Here is an 18,011-nt window from a genome sequence, read left to right on the forward strand (position 1 = left end):
CTTTTCAAATTGCCAGTTGTTTTGTTTTTTATCACAAGGAAAGCTAGAACATTCTGTGAAATTAGAGCTGCTCAAACTCATCTATGCAGGTGGTGAAGAATCGCAGGGTTGTAGAGACAGGTATATTGGTGTGCATGCAATTAAGTAAGATAATGTGTTGAGAGAGAAAAAAGGAGAGTGTGCACTGGTGTGCGTGCGTGTGTGTGTGTGTGTGTGTGTGTGTGTGTGTGTATCCACTAAGAAAGAGTTAATAGTGCTTAGATAGTATTTTTGAACTTTTTTCTTTAAAAAATAAAATTTGGTAACTTGAAGTAAAATACAAGAATTTAGAAATCACTTTTCTAAAGCATTCAGTTTTTTATTTTGGACACTTTTAATTTTATGTCAGTGATTGTTTCCTAACAATATGCTTTTAGCTATCTGCTATGACTACATATCAATGTATTCCTAGTGAATGGGGAAATTACTGCAACAAAAGCTGACACCTCTGCTGCCTGGATTTACTTGAGATTTTATAACCAAGCAGGAAACTGTCATCATGGACCCTTTCCCCTACACGCTATCTTTCTTCTCCCGGTGAAACTCGGAATCCAGTGTCGAGAAATGTTTCTCATTCACTGAGTAGAACTACAAATGACCACCTAATGTCATCGGTGTAATTGGCTCTGTGGCTGCAAAAGGAGAATGCTAAACACTGGGGCACTAAAAATAAAGATCTTTGGGATAGGCCATCTTTTATGGGTATAAATGGTAGATGAGATTAATGGAAGCCAAGGTTTAAAAAAGGAACTGGGCTTACGCAGAAGAGAGGAATTCAAAGTATCCTTTGAAGCACCCATATGTCACCCCAACAGAAAGCCAACCAATGTCCTGTCAAGCAGGACTGTACTAGTACCCAATTGTGCCACAGGAAACTCATTATCCTTGCCTTAGGAAAGGTAGGGCCATTGACATGCTCATTTCTTTCCAATTCTCTATGGATAATTCCAAATCAGAATGTTCCACTAATTAAGGAAAATTCCAACGGGAGAAAAAACTGTCAGCTCCTCATTTCAGGTGTCCCATCCTTTGGCAGTGATGGTCTTGCTGCCCACTCCATTCCTACCTTGGATTCAGGCAGGAGAGGGAGTAGCTTTCTCCTAGAATGCTGCACTCCACAAAAAAACTAGACATCCCGATTTTCCCCTCAGTCCTCTTCTGTTTTGTTTTTTTTATTTTTATTATTATATATTTTATTGATTTTTTACAGAGAGGAAGGGAGAAGGATAGAGAGTTAGAAACATTAATGAGAGAGAAACATCGATCAGCTGCCTCCTGCACACCTCCCACTGGGGATGTCCCCGCAACCAAGGTACATGCCCTTGACTGGAATCGTACCTGGGACCTTTCAGTCCGCAGGCCGACGCTCTATCCACTGAGCCAAACCGGTTAGGGCCTCAGTCCTCTTCTTATGTTAACCGTAGGAGTTAGTTCTGTACTGATGCCTCCTAGAAAGCCCTTCATGGAAATACATGTACTGTGTTTAGGGAATTTGTCATCAGCTTTAGATATTGGCCATCATTTCAGGAGAAGAGAAGAGAATTCCTATTATCTTCATACACTATATAGAAACTAATCAGGTAATATATCAAATATCACAAATTAAAGGTTTGAAGGGTGCCAAACAGTCTTGGGTACAAGCTAAAAATATAGAAATGGTGAGTGCAGCCACAGCAGCCTCATTATACTAACAATACAGTATTCAGTATATTTAATTGTATTATTATTTATTTATTTGACAGAGAATGTAAGAGGGGCGGGGAGGGAGAGGAAGAAAGAGAGAGGAGGAAGAGCAGGAGGAGGAGGAGGAAGAAGAAAAGGACAAAGGGAGAGAAAGAGAGAGAGAGACAGAGATGTGGATTTGTTGTTGCACTTACGTATGCATTCATTGGTTGCTTCTAGTTCAACCGGAGATCTAACACATAACCTTGGCATTCGGGGATGATGCTCTCACCAACTGAGCTACCCGGCCAGGGCTTCAGTATATTTTAGAAGGAATAGGAGGCTATCTGTGTTGATAAATGGCTAGCATGTCTTCTTGATTTTCTCTGTTATTACCCCAAGATGCTAAAAAAAAAAAAAAGTGCTTCATGTTCAGGCTAAACTATGGCTAAATCTAAAATAATGCAACTTGAAATTTTTATCCATCTCTTATCCCTGATCTCCAAATCTTGGAGTGACCTAGGGTATCTTCAGCATCTCTTTTCTATTTCTACTCTTTGTTAAGTAGATATCCTTATCCTTGAATAACTTGGTTATTCCCCAAATTATATTTTTATTTATAACCTCAAATTTAACAGGATTAGGAATCTTGATCTCTCTACTAATTCCTAAGGACTCCCAGACAAATGTTCAGATCATTCATGAATTTACTTAAATCAAAAACTTGGAAGTCATCTCTGATTCCTCTCATTCCATCGCACCTAATCCAGCAGCAATTACTAACAGTTCTAGTCACAATTATATCACAAATCAGGCTGCTTCTAACTACCAATAACAATAATTCCTGGCTAACATTACTTCAAACATATACAATTATCTCCATGCTTATAAAATCTCCTTCTCATCCCTGCTCTCTATAATCAATTTCTAACTCACTGTAGGCAGAAAGTGTTTTCATTATACTAAAACCACACAGATATCACAGGATATCTTAGAAAACTAAGTCATTCACAAAAATATTTTATTTCAAAAATGGACCAAAAAGACCTTAGAGATTTAATGTATTAATTAATTTCTTCATTTAATATATTTATTGCTATAGGATTATTACTAATGTGAAAGACTGAAAACAAAACAAAACAATAACAATAACAGGAAGTACTATCTGCTACATGGAAAATAAACTGAGATGATGTAATAATCTCCATTAAGAGATATTTAAGCTAAGATCTAAATGATCAGGAGAGGCCTGCCATGCTAAAATCTTGGGCAGAAGTGTTTTAGGCATAAGAACTATTAATACTTGGCCCTAAGGTAGGAAAAAACTAGTGTGTTTCCAGGCCCAAAGAAGGACAGAGTGCTTAAAGCTTACTGACAAGTAGTAGAATAAGGGGGGGGGGGGGGGAGGGGGTAGGAGCGGACTCAGAGAGTTAGGTAAATTCAGAGAAGTACAGTACTTGTTGGCCTTGGTTAGCTAAGTCCATTTTATGTAGTTTGAGATGAGAAACCATTAAAGGGATTTAAACAGAATACTGATGTCATCTGATTTGCATTTTAAAAGATCTTCTGGTTTCCAGAAACAAATATTCTCTCCCCAAGACTATGCTTATTTCCCAAGACCAATGCTAATCCGTGATTCCATGACTTCATTATATGCTTATGACCCATGTTTAAAGAACTGTCTAGGAATCTTTCATGCTGAACTGGAAGGAGGGGAAATGGAAGTCAGTTTCCATTACTGAGCCTATGGCCAATGAACCAAGAATGCCCTGAACTGTGAAAGGAGCAAGTCTTATTACACCATAAACCCACTGATGTGTCTCTTCCTCCAAAAGCACATATTACTTTATAGTTCTGTTATCAGACCATGAATATTAGCTCTCAGTAGAGGGAGTTCATTTCAAGTAATAATTTACCTAAATCTGGAGGTTCTTGGGAATCAAGGTACTTAAATCTGGAAAATACAAGTAAAATTGAACACCAATTAGAAAATTCCCACAAATTTTAGGCTGCCTTTTACCATATTCTAGTTATAAACATCACTCATCTCTTAAACATGTGCAGACTGCCTGCAGAATCTAGAAATCAAGAGATAAGGAAAACACCCAATGCCTCACATTGGATATCATTATGATAGTTACGTCTGAGTCGTCCAGTGATGATGCTTGCATGATCTGTGTCACTGTAATGTCATCAGAGAACATAGAGCACATTCTCAAATGTTCTCCTATGACTCATACATACTGTGAATGGAAGATAACCCTCCCATTCATGATCAGTCCCCTGCCAAGGTAAAAACAAGTCCGCATACAGAGGATGCATTCTATGCTAAGCTGATTCTCCATTTGGTCTTAAGTCAAAGGACAAGATAATAAAATAAAGCAAAGTAGAACAAGCTCAGTTGATTTAGTATATGGGGAGATATATTTTCTTTCTTAAAAATTGCACAGGCAGTTACTTTCTAATTCACTGTGTTCAAAGAGCAATATAATTTGGCTGATTTTAATAAGTTAGATTTTAAATGTAGGGGGGATTATTTTAATTGTTGTCAAACAGACCTCAGAAATCATGTAGCCCAGCTATCAATTCCCAGAAGGGAAACTAAAGTATAAGAGTTTCAGTATTTGTTAAAAGCTACAACAAGGAGAGTCAGGGATGATGGGTATGTGATCCTGGTCTAGTGTTGCAACTGGTAGACAACAAAGCAGAATTGGAAAAGTGAGGAGGGGCTGCCTCTTGTTGCACACTGGAGTAGGAAAAAATGAAGTAGTTTTTGAACTTCCTTAGAGCCAGGTTTTGCACAGTCAAACAGGAAACCAAGCATCTGTCCATAAAAGGCCTCCTGTGGTGTTGCCCTTACAGTAGTCACGACTTGGACTGAAGAGGTACTATGATGTCACCAAGAAAGCCCAGGGCAGAAATGCCCAATTCTATAAATATTTCATTGTTCCATGTGGGCAGCACACCGAAGTCCAGATATGTTGGGTGTTTAGATTTTAAATCATAAAATAGAGGCTTAGCGACATCGTCATGCTCCAGTCTTAAACAGTGGAAACAGATTGCATCAGTGCTTGCCAAAAACAATGCCATGGACTGAGATGAAAAAAAATAACCAAATTGAAATAAACTAGAAGAGGTGGGTGGAATTTTCACATTCCTTGCCCAACCTCCTCTGGCAAGGGAAACTTTGGTTCCGATGATAACTATTTTGAGTCAGGGTACCCTTGTGAGTCAGTTGTTACCCTGGAATGAAAAAGTAAAAAATAAACTGGATGTCAAAAATGACAGGCACATTGCCATGTCAAAGACCATTGCTTAGCATAAATTTTTTATATAAATCAAATAATAGTAATCTCTTTATTAAGAATTTACTATAGAGAGCAATGAGAATTTCATCTTTAGATTATTTCCATAATCTGAATTTAATTCAACTTTTTGTAAGATATATATATATGAATTTTGCAAAAAAATAAACATCTTATCATCCTTATCAATTCTTAGTCTAAGCTTTTTCAGAACAGATATGTTTTAGTTGATCAGCATTATTTTAATTACAAAGGTCAACTCATAAGATACAATTCTTTGAAAACTGCATAATAGCTTTTATAACTTTTTGCCTTAATCATAATAGTAAACTTATAAGTAGATACTATTATTTTGTCCATTTTACAGATGAAAGATAGATTAAATAAACTGTCCAAAGTTAACACTTGAATTTCAGGCATCACTTCAGTCCCATTTCCTTTAGCAGGTCCGCCAGGGCATGGTGTGGGTATTTGAGAGGACAAGAGATTTCACAGCTTTCAGCCGAACTTCAAAACAGGTGATGATGCAACAACTTCTCTAGAGGTTGGTGATTTACTTAAGATGTTCCATACCTACAATATGGGTAGATGCAGGTAGCAAAATATGCCCAGCTGGCGTGGGTCAGTAGTTGAGCATAGATCTATGAACCAGGAGGTCGTGGTTCAATTCCCAGTCAGGGTAGATGCCAGGGTTGTGGCTCAATCCCCCGTGGGGGGCATGCAGGAGGCAGCCAATCAATGATTCTCTCCCATCATTGAGTTTCTATTTCTCTCTCTCCCTCTTCCTTCCTCTCTGAAACCAATAAAATATATATATATATATTTAAAAAGCAGTGAAAACTGGGGGAATTTAACCCTGAAGCTTTCATCCTGTTCTCTCCTAATAAAGATACTATTTTGCTATTTTTCCAGTTTACCTCAGATAGGAATGTTAAGTTCAAAGACACTTTTATAACCCATGTCCCTCAAAACAATTTACCAGAATACTAAATCTCTCATGCCCTTTGTCATGAATGATATCTATGGTATCCATTAGGTTGGAGGTAGTCCTTAATATAGCTGTATATTTCTGCTCCACCACTTTAACTGTATGCTTACTTACCTGGAATCATCACAAATATGCTTATGGCTGTAGGATACACTTATTATGCAAACATGTAATTTAATTAAATCATGAGTATAAAAACAAAGTAAATTAAGAGAAAAGTGTTAGGAAAAAAACACAGTGAACTAGGGAAAGGTAAGGAAACTGATAATATTTGAAGTAAACTTGCAAAGCTCTAAAAGTATTCTGCCTTCAGTTGGCTTTGCAAATAGTACAAATATTTTATTCTATTTTAGAGAAACCCAAACAAAATCATGAATAGTATAGTTTATATAAGAAAGATATGAACTCTAATCTGAGGATTCATACTTTAAAAAATTTTAAAGGCCTTGGATTAATATCAAAAGATTGGTGAATGAACGCATATCTAGGTTTCAAGCTAAAATAAAATATTTAGTGTATGTGTCATTTTGAAATGAACTTTTCCTTTTAAATTAAATAATCAGAGTGATATTGGGAAAGATAAGAGCATCTGTACCGTATTTTATTTACTACTTTTTAAGTCCTTTTGAAACCACCAAAAAGGTAGATCTGAAAAGAGATCATCTACTCACTGAAAATAGAAAGCATGTGTAAAGTTTGTTTGCAAGAGGAAATAAAATGAAATCTGTGACAGAAAATTTGCAGGATTTGCCCAGTGGGCATTGCTCAGTGGTTGAGTATCGACCTATGAACCAGGGTCACACTTTGATTCCTGGTCAAGGGCACATGCCCAGGTTGTGGGCTCTATCCCCAGTGTGGGGCATGCAGAAGGCAGCCAATCAATGATTCTCTCTCATCATTGATGTTTCTATCTCTTTCTCCTTCTCCCCTCCTCTCTGAAATCAATAAAAATGTTTTTTAAAAAATTCAGGATTCAGTATCAACTGTGATAGCAATAGTCAGGAGTATTCAAAAGGAGTCCTACCTTGGTCAGGGTAGGAAAACATCCCCCACATGTGTAAGGAGACCTAAGCTGTTACTGCATGTTCTCACTGGAAGTAATTGTGACCCCAAATAACTTACATAATATTGTCTGTACTTCATCTCTAAAATAAGAAAATTAAAAAGTTAACAATTACCCCAGTCTAACTTTAAAATTCTATGATTTTTTCATAGGGTAGAAATTTTGATTGCATAAAAACTACTAGATCAATCCTTCAGTGGATATTTCCATTTAATTAAGGTGTGTTTTTTTTTTCTTTTATACTATAACTAGGGGCCCGGTGCACAAAATTCGTGCACTGGGTGTGTGTGTGGGGGGGGAGTGTCCCTCAGCCCAGCCTGCCCCCTCTCACATACTGGGAGCCCTCAGGCGTTGACCCCCATCACCCTCCAATCGCAGGATCGGCCCCTTGCCCAGGCCTGACGCCTCTGACAGAGGCGTCAGGCCTGGGCAGGGGACCCTCATTTCCCCCCATCACTGGTTCTGCCCCCAGCCCAGGCCTGATGCCTCTGGCTCAGGCATTAGGCCTGGACAGGGGACCCCAAGACCCCTCCGATTGCTGGCTCTGCCCCTTGCCCAGGCCTGATGCCTCAGCCAGAGGCGTAGACCCCCATCACCCTCCGATCACCTGATCGGCCCCTTGCCCAGGCCTGACGCCTCCACCAGAGGTGTCAGGCTTGGACAGGGGACTCCCATCTCCCCCCGATCACTGGCTCTGGCCCCCGCCCAGGCCTGAGGCCTCTGGCCCAGGAATCATGCCTGGGCAGGGGACCCCCATCTCCCTCTGATCGCTTGCTCCACCCCCCGCCCAAGCCTGACGCCTCTGACCCAGGCTTCAGGCCTGGGCAAGGGGACCATCATATCCCCCCAATCCCCGGCTCCGCCCCCCACCCAGGCCTGATGCCTCGGCCAGAGGAGTTGACCCTCATCACCCTCCGATCACCAATCACCGGATCGGCCCCTTGACCAGGCCTGAGGCCTCCGGGAGAGGTGTCAGGCCTGGGGAGGGGACCCCCAGCTCCCCGCGGTTGCAGGCTCCACCCCTGCCCAGGCCTAACGCCTCTGGCCTAGGCGTCCGGCCCGGCAGCGGGGACCCACAGCTGCAGTGGCCCCGCAATCGTGGGCTCCGCTTTAGGCCCAGGCAAGGGACCCCTAGCTCCTGGGACTGCCAGCTTCAACCGTGCCCAGCTCCCATCGCTGGCTCCACCCCTACTTCCTGCTATCACTGGCCAGGGCGGCAAAGGCGCCTGATTCTCCGATCATGGCTGGAGGGCAGGGCAAAGGCGGCCCCAGGGCCGCCTTTGCCCTGCCCCCCAGCTCTTAGCTCCTCCCTGGGTTTCTGATCACAGTCAGTGGCAGGGGGCTTCTTCCTGCTTTCCCTTTCGCCTCCCTGCATTGTGCCTACATATGCAAATTAACCGCCATCTTGTTGGCAGTTAATTTGCATATAGCCCTGATTAGCCAATGAAAAGGGTATCATCGTACGCCAATTACCATTTTTCTCTTTTATTAGTGTTGATAGAGGCCTGATGCACGAAATCCGTGCAAGAGCAGGCCTCCCTTCCCCTGCCCGCCGGCACTAGCTTCCCTCTGGATGCCAGCACTAGCTTCCCTCTGGCACCTGGGACCTGGGCTTCCCTCTGGCTGCCAGCAGGCACCTAGGACCCGGGCTTCCCTCGCAGTCCCGGCTTCGTCCAGAAGTTCGTCCAGAAAGACATCCAGTCTAATTAGCATATTATGCTTTTATTATTATAGACACTAAAACTATGATTTTCGTGAGTACAGAAAATGGTCCACTCAAACTCTGTAGGAATCATCCAGCAGTTGAAATATTAATATTAAAATAACATTTTTTTTACTTTTCAAATATGAAATTATAATCATTACATAGTGTTGACAAAAGATCCTATTCTAAAATAACCCTGACATCATAATTATTCCTAGAAAGACTTGAAAACAAAAGGAATGACAAACTTCAAAGCAAAATAAATACATATTACATATCTGATTCCTTAAGTGGTTCAAATTAAGCTTAGCAACTGTAAGCAATAATTCCATTAACAAAGAAAGCATTTATATCTATCAAAGAAATGTGTTTATGCAGGATATGAACATATAAGATATCTATATATAAAAAAGCCCAGCGACCCCAACAGTGGAATGACCAGAATGACCAGAACAACCGGTGGCTATGACATGCACTGCGGCAGCCAACCAGCCTGATCCAGGCCCCAATTACCCCCCTTCCACCCCCCACTGGTCCAGCCCCCAATCAGCCCCCCACACCCTGATCGGGTGCAGGGTGGGCCGGCCAACGGCCACAGCCCCTCCCCACCCACCGCTTGGCCCAGTGAGCGCCGATCAGGGTGGGCCGGCTGGACCTCACCCATGAACATATTCATGCATCAGGCCTCTAGTATCAAATATTTAGGTAAAATGTCACATTATATATCTGAATATTCCATCTTAGCACATTGACAAAAGGAAATGGTCTATCTTTACTACTTGTTTTACCTTTGAATATATAGATAGTTATATATGAATGTGCATATTCAGTCTGTATAATTTTGCGATCCACCATGTATCTTCCTTTCTTGATGGACTTAGTGGAAAACCTCAGAACAGCAACAATAAAGCAAGTCTTAGGAAACTAAGACTTTTGCTTCATGAATTCTCCTGAGTTCCTTCCCACCATAATTCATTAAGCTTTATTTTATAGTTTAGTGATGTTATAGTGCATACACAAGTTATCCAGAAATAAGAGCTTATTTCTGGAATTCTTCTACCTATTAAGTTCATGAAGGGGTTCAAAATTTGCAGCATGTTGCTGAAGTTCTTTTTATAGGCCCATCCACAGGAACTGAAGGAGGACACTGTCTCATTGAATACACAAGGATGTCCAATTAAATCTGATGGATTGTGGCTTTCAAGCTAAAAACCCAGAGAAGACATGTTTTTGCATAACCTTGACTCTTAAAAAATGTAGTAGCTCATTAACTACAGAACAGTGATATCTTACACAAATACTAATATAACTCTTTTTTTAATGATCAAACAATCTCAAAAGTTTTAAATTTTTGTTTTTGTGTAGAGAGCAATTAAATTTTCTGAGTTTGATGCCTTTTAGGGATTCAATTCTATAAATCTGATAATGTTGTTACCCTTCAGGTTATGTCAGGTGGAAATAAGAGTGTAAAATATAGGTCTTTTTATGACTCCATTTATTCCAGAAAAAGAATGACATCCATCTCTTCCACAATATTTCATATCATAACAGTTCAATAGATGTGAGTAAAGAAAGCAGAAAAATGGACAGTCACTTTGAAAGTACATGATGCATACTGTTACACTAAATATTAGTCGATACGTTATTAGTATTGAGTTGTCACTAATATGTTACATTTCATTTAATTATTATGCTTTATTTTTAACTAGATTTTAAGCTTATTTTAAGTAGCCATTCTGTCTTATATGTTTTATCTGTCAACATGCCTGTTCTAGTATCTTAACAAAGAAAATGATCAGCAATTATGTGTTAATAGATCAATTTATGAAATGATTTTCCATGCTGAAAGGAGTCTCCCTAACCTCCAGGTAATGCCAGTAGTGAAAGAGGTGGGAAGATGAAAATGTTTAAAAGACTAGTCCCTGCTCTATGATATGTAACAGTGACTAGATAATTTATCTAAAGTTTTAGTAGTATAAAATTGTGCTTTGGTTTACATAAAATCAGGGAATTTCCTCTGCTTCCTAATGGAACACTCTTTCACCTCATTATCTTATCCTGAATTTAATTACTCTATAGCTCAACAAGACCCAGAATGTGTTAAAATGTATAAAACATCTTTTATTGCTTCCAAAATACAGTGAGGGTGATCTAAAATTATTTAAATATAATTTGAACTATTTAGTTCTCGCTTCTCACTAATCTTCATCTAAGTGAGGCAGGTTAGTAAGAAAATAGGAAAATTCCCTGGCAAGTGGAATGAGGAAACTGAGACAAATGGCTAGAGGAATGGCTGAAAGGGCTGAGCAATTAACAGCCAGCTGATAAATCACAAGGCTCCATCCTCCCTAAACAAAGATACCTGGGAGCAGATGGTTTAAATCACAGAGATAGATAACAACAACAATAACAACAACAAAAACAGAGCCAGACTAATCAAAGATAGAGGTGAAACTAACCAGAGAATGACCCCTGACCTCCCTATATGCTCATTTTGACACATCAGCAAACTAAACAACACATCTGGAAATCTAATAAATATTCTGTTGAGATCCTTCCCTGGGACCAGCCCTAAAATCCCCACCTTAGAAAACAGATAAAACCCTCAGGACAAAGGAGGCCAGCTCCTGCTCTTCTCTGAGCATACCTGCACCCTCCTGTCCTCCGGAATGCGCTTTGCCTCTTCTATCCTAAGCTCCCAGATGAGACTTATACCCGGGGAAAGAGGGGGCAGTGGCAGCTTGTCCAAGGCTTACCCTGTCTCCAGGATCCCTTCCTTTGCCTCACTGTCTCAAGCTTCAGTAAACTTACACGTACTTTCAGCTGGATTCGTGTCTTGAAATTTTCCCTGCAGGAGTCAAGAACCTGAAGGTTGCCTGACACACAAAAGATCCAGGATCATGCCAGGGCAGGGCCAGTCCCTGGCGTGGAAGCAGTCGGGTAACATTAAGACTACAACAATACACGAATGGCTGAAGATGAAAAAACAAGTCTCAGTCACACAAGAAAAAGAAAAAGGGGAAAGTGCATTAAATCGGCTTTCTTTGTTTTTCAGATCAGACTTGCAGCATTGTGCAAGATGCAGAGATCTTTGTAATTCAAAATGTCTCCATTTTCCTTGAAACATTCTATGGATAAGAGAAAGAGCCCCTTATTAAAGTTAACAATTAGCATTAGGAACAGAATTTTAAATAGAAACACAAGTGCTGAATAAACTAATGGACATTGGACAGAATTCAAAGATTGCATACAAATTAAAGAAGGCTTTAGGCCTAAAAAAGAGAGAGAGATTTTAGAGATTTTATAAAGCATTGATATATATATATATATAGATAGATAGATAGATAGATAGATAGATAGATATAGATATAGATATAGATATAGATATAGATATAGATATAGATATAGATATAGATATAGATATAGATATAGATATATTTCACATACTATATATAGTGTGAAATCAATGCCATATATTTATACTTACAATAAAAGTTTTGTAAAAGGTTTTAGTTACTGAGTCATTCTGGTGCAGAGTCCCAAATGAATGATTTTATTTCAGGCAGAGCAAGTACCCACATTTCTAATGTTTGTTTAATGACCCAATAGAACTTGGATAATGAGACAATTGAGAGTTGAGAAAGGTATACCATCCATCACAGCGAGTGTAATGCTAGGGGCACACTGTTTATTTACAGTGCAATATAGGGAGACCTATGGCTCACACTGCCTTACACAAACAGAACAATAAAAAGTACTTAAAGCCATTTATATTCACTTTAAAATCAAACTCATGGGGTAATATCAAGATTTCTCCTCTTTCTGACAGAGATATAGCATTTATCAACAGCTATATGCCTCTTTTTTCAAACAGTGCACAGTGGGGGCTTGGATATTTATAATTCTTGTTCTACTCTAGTGGAGAATCAATGCAATTGGAGAGAAGAAAAATAGTTATTAGATCATGTACTGTGTCTCCACAGTTATGTCTATGAGACATGCTGTGTCATTCCCCCTCCCCACCTGTCTTTGATGGTTTCCAACAAAAATTATCTCACTACTTTTCTACATCACAGTACCATACAATCGAGCTGTTACTAAATTCCTTTTCCACTTCGTAAGGTTGTGGTCCTTTTTCTTGACAATGAAATTGTTTATTTGTAAAAAAAAAAATGTGTGCACATTTAATCTTAACCTACTATACTAGTCACATGTTGTCTCATCATATGTCACCTCCACGTTCTTGCTTTTTTCCTTCAGGATTTAATTGCTATTATACCATTGACTCACATTCTCAAAAAGATTCCACATAAAGTCAGGAAAATAATTCTATTTGACCTTCAAAAATTTAAAAGTGAGGGAACACGTACTCAGCTCTATTCAGAGTTTGTGACTGCTGTCCTTCAACATGAAGAGAAGTTCAATTACGTACACTACGGGAAAATTCCATTACAGTTTTAGCACCAAGAGACTGGCTCCTTGTCTGTCTTGCTCGCTGAGCTAGCCCCAGTACTAAACATAGCAATGGCATGTGTCTGATAATCTTTAGCTAGAAACATTTTCTTGTTGTAAATACTATGCTATTATAAAACCACCAATTGTAGTGATAAGAGAAATGTTTCTGATAATTTCACTCCATAGATATTAAGATTCAGTTTATTATAACCCCTACATCTTTTTAGTGATGTTTTTAATAGAATCTACCTTCAAAGTAATAAAAAAGAGTTGGAAAAAAACTCACCTTTGCTTTCTTTAGTTCACTTATAAGACACTAACTTTATTGGTTCATTCTTTTCCAAAACAACTATTTAATAACCCTGTTTTGTACTTAATTTTTCTCTACTAATATACATAGCCAGAACAATTTTGGAGGAAAATAAGACAAATGGTACAATTTGTCAACAAATTATTTTTGAGAGCATTTTTATTATATTCACTCTCTTTGTACCTATAAATCAAAAGAATCATCAAACTTTGCCTTAGTGATGTTTAACCTAATAAATTCTTGCTAGTGGGAAATATAACTTGATTACTATAATTCAAATTTTAATATTTTACTTATACATATACTTTTTACCTCAGGATAATTTTAAACACAGACTGTTAATATCATAATTTCATCCTTGATCATATTTTTCATTTTGCTTTAATTATCATTATCACAGTTATATTACCCAAGTCTTCAAACACCTTTTAAATACTTTCTATACTACTTGAAAAACTTTCTAACCAGCAAAATTTAAATATGAAAATTAAATAATAATGTGACTGGATCTTATTGATATGTATACTTTGAGTATTTTCTAATTGATTTATATTTAGTCATTACTAAAAAGTGCCACAATGACCTTATTGTTTAAAATAAATGTCCATATATTTGCTATAAATGTTAAAGATTTGCATAACAGTGATTTTAATGGGAAAATTTGAGATCCCATAGACCTTTTTATTAGCTATTATTTTTAATAGCTATTATTAGCTATCATTTTAATAGCTATTAGTATTTTTAGTAGCTTTACAGCTATTAGTAACTAAACGTATTTATTTATTCTGACACCTGATCATTCTTTTACTCATTGGTTTTTCAACTATTTGCCCTAGTATTTGACCAGCCTTCTGCTAGTACTGGAGATTTAAAAGTTAAAAACAAAACAAAACACATTCTTAGGGTTAGAATCTACTATGTTCTTGCATTCCTTGTTCTTTTCGTTGTATGCCTTGACTGTGGTATAAAGTTTTGAAAGATTCCCCTTCTATTCAGAAAGTTTCAAGTCCATTAATATAAACTTAGTATTTCTTAAAATATTTTTATTCCAATAGGATACATAAAATTCAAAATGATATAAATGTCCATGTTCAATTATCATACTATGATTTAATATTTTTAAAAGACTATTGTGTTAATTTGTTAAAAAGCAGTTCATTTTAATTTCTTGTAAAGTGTAATAAAATTTCATTTCATGTTTTTTGAGACTTTTATCTCATAAAAGAAAAATGCACATTTGGTTTTTCATACAAACTTTATATCCTAAATGGTGAGAAATGCTTACTTAGAATAGGCAATTACCTGGAAAACTTTCACACAGAAGCCTGAGTGAAAATTCCAGGTGTGGTATAATTGTATGAAGGGGAAAAAAATAATGTACATACTAAATCCATAAGAAACTGTGGCAGAGACAACTAGGCACCCACGAAAATCCACTTCCTCTCCTTTCAGGTCATACAGATCATATCTTACATCTTTCAGCCTCTATGCAGTTATGTCCATACATATGCCTGAGTCTTAGACAAAGGGATGTGAGCTGTGCTGCTTCTGCCTTGGTTTGAGAGTCTCTCCAGGTGTCTCCATGCATTTGTTCCTTATGACAAATGAGATAGGAGGAGCATGGTGTTAAAATGGCAACAATAAGTGGTTAAGAAACCCATGCAGGATGCTAAAATGCTGGAGAACTCTGCTATTCTTTGGCTACATATCTGTTAAAACTGTTGCGTAGAAAAATTCTGAAGAAACACCAAGGGTCTATACTAAGCCTAAGCTTAGAAAAAAAGCCAGTTTATTCATTTTTATTGGTTGTTGTTTGATGCATTTGTCAGGGTACCATGAAAGATAAATAAGCTCAGGAAAGACCTGGCCGGTTTGCAGGGAGACATTAAACATCTAGCAGTGTTGGAGAAGCCAGCTTCTTCAAGACCCCTAACCTAGAGATAGGCTTGGAACACAATGTTCCTATAAGACAAAGAACTCGGCCCTGCAGCAAAACATGAGATTAAGGATGTTGTCCTCCTACCAAAACCTATTGTTCAGGTAGCGGCTACTGCTATGTTTAAAGAAATAGGCACGGAAGTAACGAAAGCAAAGAAATAGAGTATTACCAAGTGGCAAATCTAAAAAATGACCGTGGGTGTGTTTACAAGCACTTGGAGTAGACTGGAAATAAGTAGATTAGGACCCTAGTAACTTTTTAAAGTAATTTTATTGCTAAAGAATATGATTTTAGCCAAAACAAAAAGTAAAAGACTGGATGTACACCACTCTTAGGCTCCCAATTGTTTATGATCAAGAGCTGGGCCTTGAAAACCATGTAGCCTCCTGGGAGAACAATACTCTCCTGTGGTGTCTGCAGATGGAAATACATAAGGAAGATCCTTCAAGAGAGTGGCTGCAGCCTTCATGGAGATCGATGGACAAGAGATTCCTTCCAGAACACAGATTGAACCTAATCGTGAAACTTCACCCACTGTCAGTGTAGAGAGGTCTTAAAAATGCCTTCCCAGCCAGTTTGGCTCAGTGGATAGAGCATCAGTCCTCAGACTGATGGATCCTGGTTTCAATTCCGGTCAAGGGCACATGCCTGGGTTACAGGCTCGATCCACATCCCTGGTCAGGGTGATGTGTTTCTCTCTTTGGCTCTCCCCCTCCTTCCACTCTCTCTAAAATCAATGGAAAAATATCCTTGGGTGAGGATTAACAAACCAAAAGAATGCCTTCCCAGAAGCATGCAGTCGTTGATATGTGCTAGAGCCTGCCATGAATTACTCATTCAGCCATTTGTAGAATAGGTGATTTTTTATGATTGCCAATTAAAATGTAGTAACACAAAAGTGGTCCTGATTGAGAGGATATTCTAGACTCTGAAATGGGTGTAGTAATAGAGTAGACTCAATACTTGGAGGGAGGATGAGTCTACTGTAAAAATTTTCTATTCAGGGTACAAAATTAGATAATATTTTTTTGCCTCTCTTGCATTATTGTGTGTCCATGTGACGGTGTAGAATTGCTTTTTCCAGGTCCAGCCAGTGAGTAAGTAACTATTTGCAGGTATAGACAATGAAAATATCCCCAAATCTTTACCACTGCAGCTCACTGGGATGAGACAACCATGATGTCCTCAGACACCTCATCAGAATGTTCATCAATCAGAGCCCCTGAGTGACAGACAGAATGGAAGAGAGCTTCCACTGACAAGTAACACTAAAAGCCTTGGATGGCTTTCTGAGAAGAAATAAACTCATCCTGTCTAGGCTTTTTTTTTTTTTCTTTGCGAGAGTAACTAGTATTATCCTAAACCAAAAGCTAAACTCTGAAGTGCAACTTTCAGAGTCATTCACCTCCATTTATGTTACAATTCCTCCTCTAATGTGTATGATGGGCAAGGCAACCAATCCTGCTCGCACTTTCTCAAGTTCTTCAAACTTTTCAGTTAGCTATTCTATTTTCAGATCCATATAGTAGTACATCTGAGCTATCAACTGTCAGGTATAATCATTTTCCCTTTTACATCGATTTAGAAATTGAGGCACAAATAGGAAAAATAAAAACCTTCCTGAGATTACACTTCACAAAGGCTGGGCCCAGGATTCCGACCAAGGCAATCTGACTTCAGAAGTTCTACTCAGCCACTCTGTGGGGCCATGGATATGAGGAAACACGTGACTGTCTTCTGAGTTGCTGCTACTAATAGTGTTGGGATAGAATTGCTATGATTTGAGAAACACAAGTAAAGCTTAGAGAAATTTGCATTACAGAAGAATTCCTTATTTTAGAAAAGAATTCAACAGAGAAAACCTATAAACAAAGAGTTCTCATACAGAGTTTACCTCACAGAAATGAAGATTCACATAATAGGCACACATTTATTGACTGAAATTGAAGAGCAGTGCTTAATCATCTCTAGCTTAAATATGATTTGTGGAGGCAACACTTGAAATTTTTAAAATATTTTTTTATGAAATGAAGACAGTATTTCCTTCTAGTAAAAGGAAACTTTCCAGAGCTCATAAAATAAAGCACTATTTCTGTCCCCAGTTTCCTCATAAAATATTTTGCATCGGTGCTATGTGTTGGTGCAAGTTTCTTCTAAGAGAATGTTGTAATAACATAGGATGTGGATATTCTAGACTTTGGATTCAAACTTATTTTTATTTTAACATCAGAGTAGTAGATTTCATTTCTGTGTGTATGCACTTTCTTATTTATTTAGTTATTAGTTGAATCACTTATTCATTTAAGAGGTGCTTATTGGCTGCCTATAAATCAATTACAGTGATAGATGTAAATTACTAAGATCTATCTCCAGCATTCAGAGCAATACTTGGAACACTAAACAAATATTTAGAGAATGAATGAGTAAATGAGTTAATACGAGGTAAATGAATAGTCATAATTTAGCATCTACAACAAACTTAAAAATAACGGTGAAGGAGACACAGCAGGCACTTAAATCTGTCGACATCAATATTTGAGTGTGT

This window comes from Myotis daubentonii, chromosome 4, assembly GCF_963259705.1.
Source record: "Myotis daubentonii chromosome 4, mMyoDau2.1, whole genome shotgun sequence".
NCBI classification, from domain to species: domain Eukaryota; kingdom Metazoa; phylum Chordata; class Mammalia; order Chiroptera; family Vespertilionidae; genus Myotis; species Myotis daubentonii.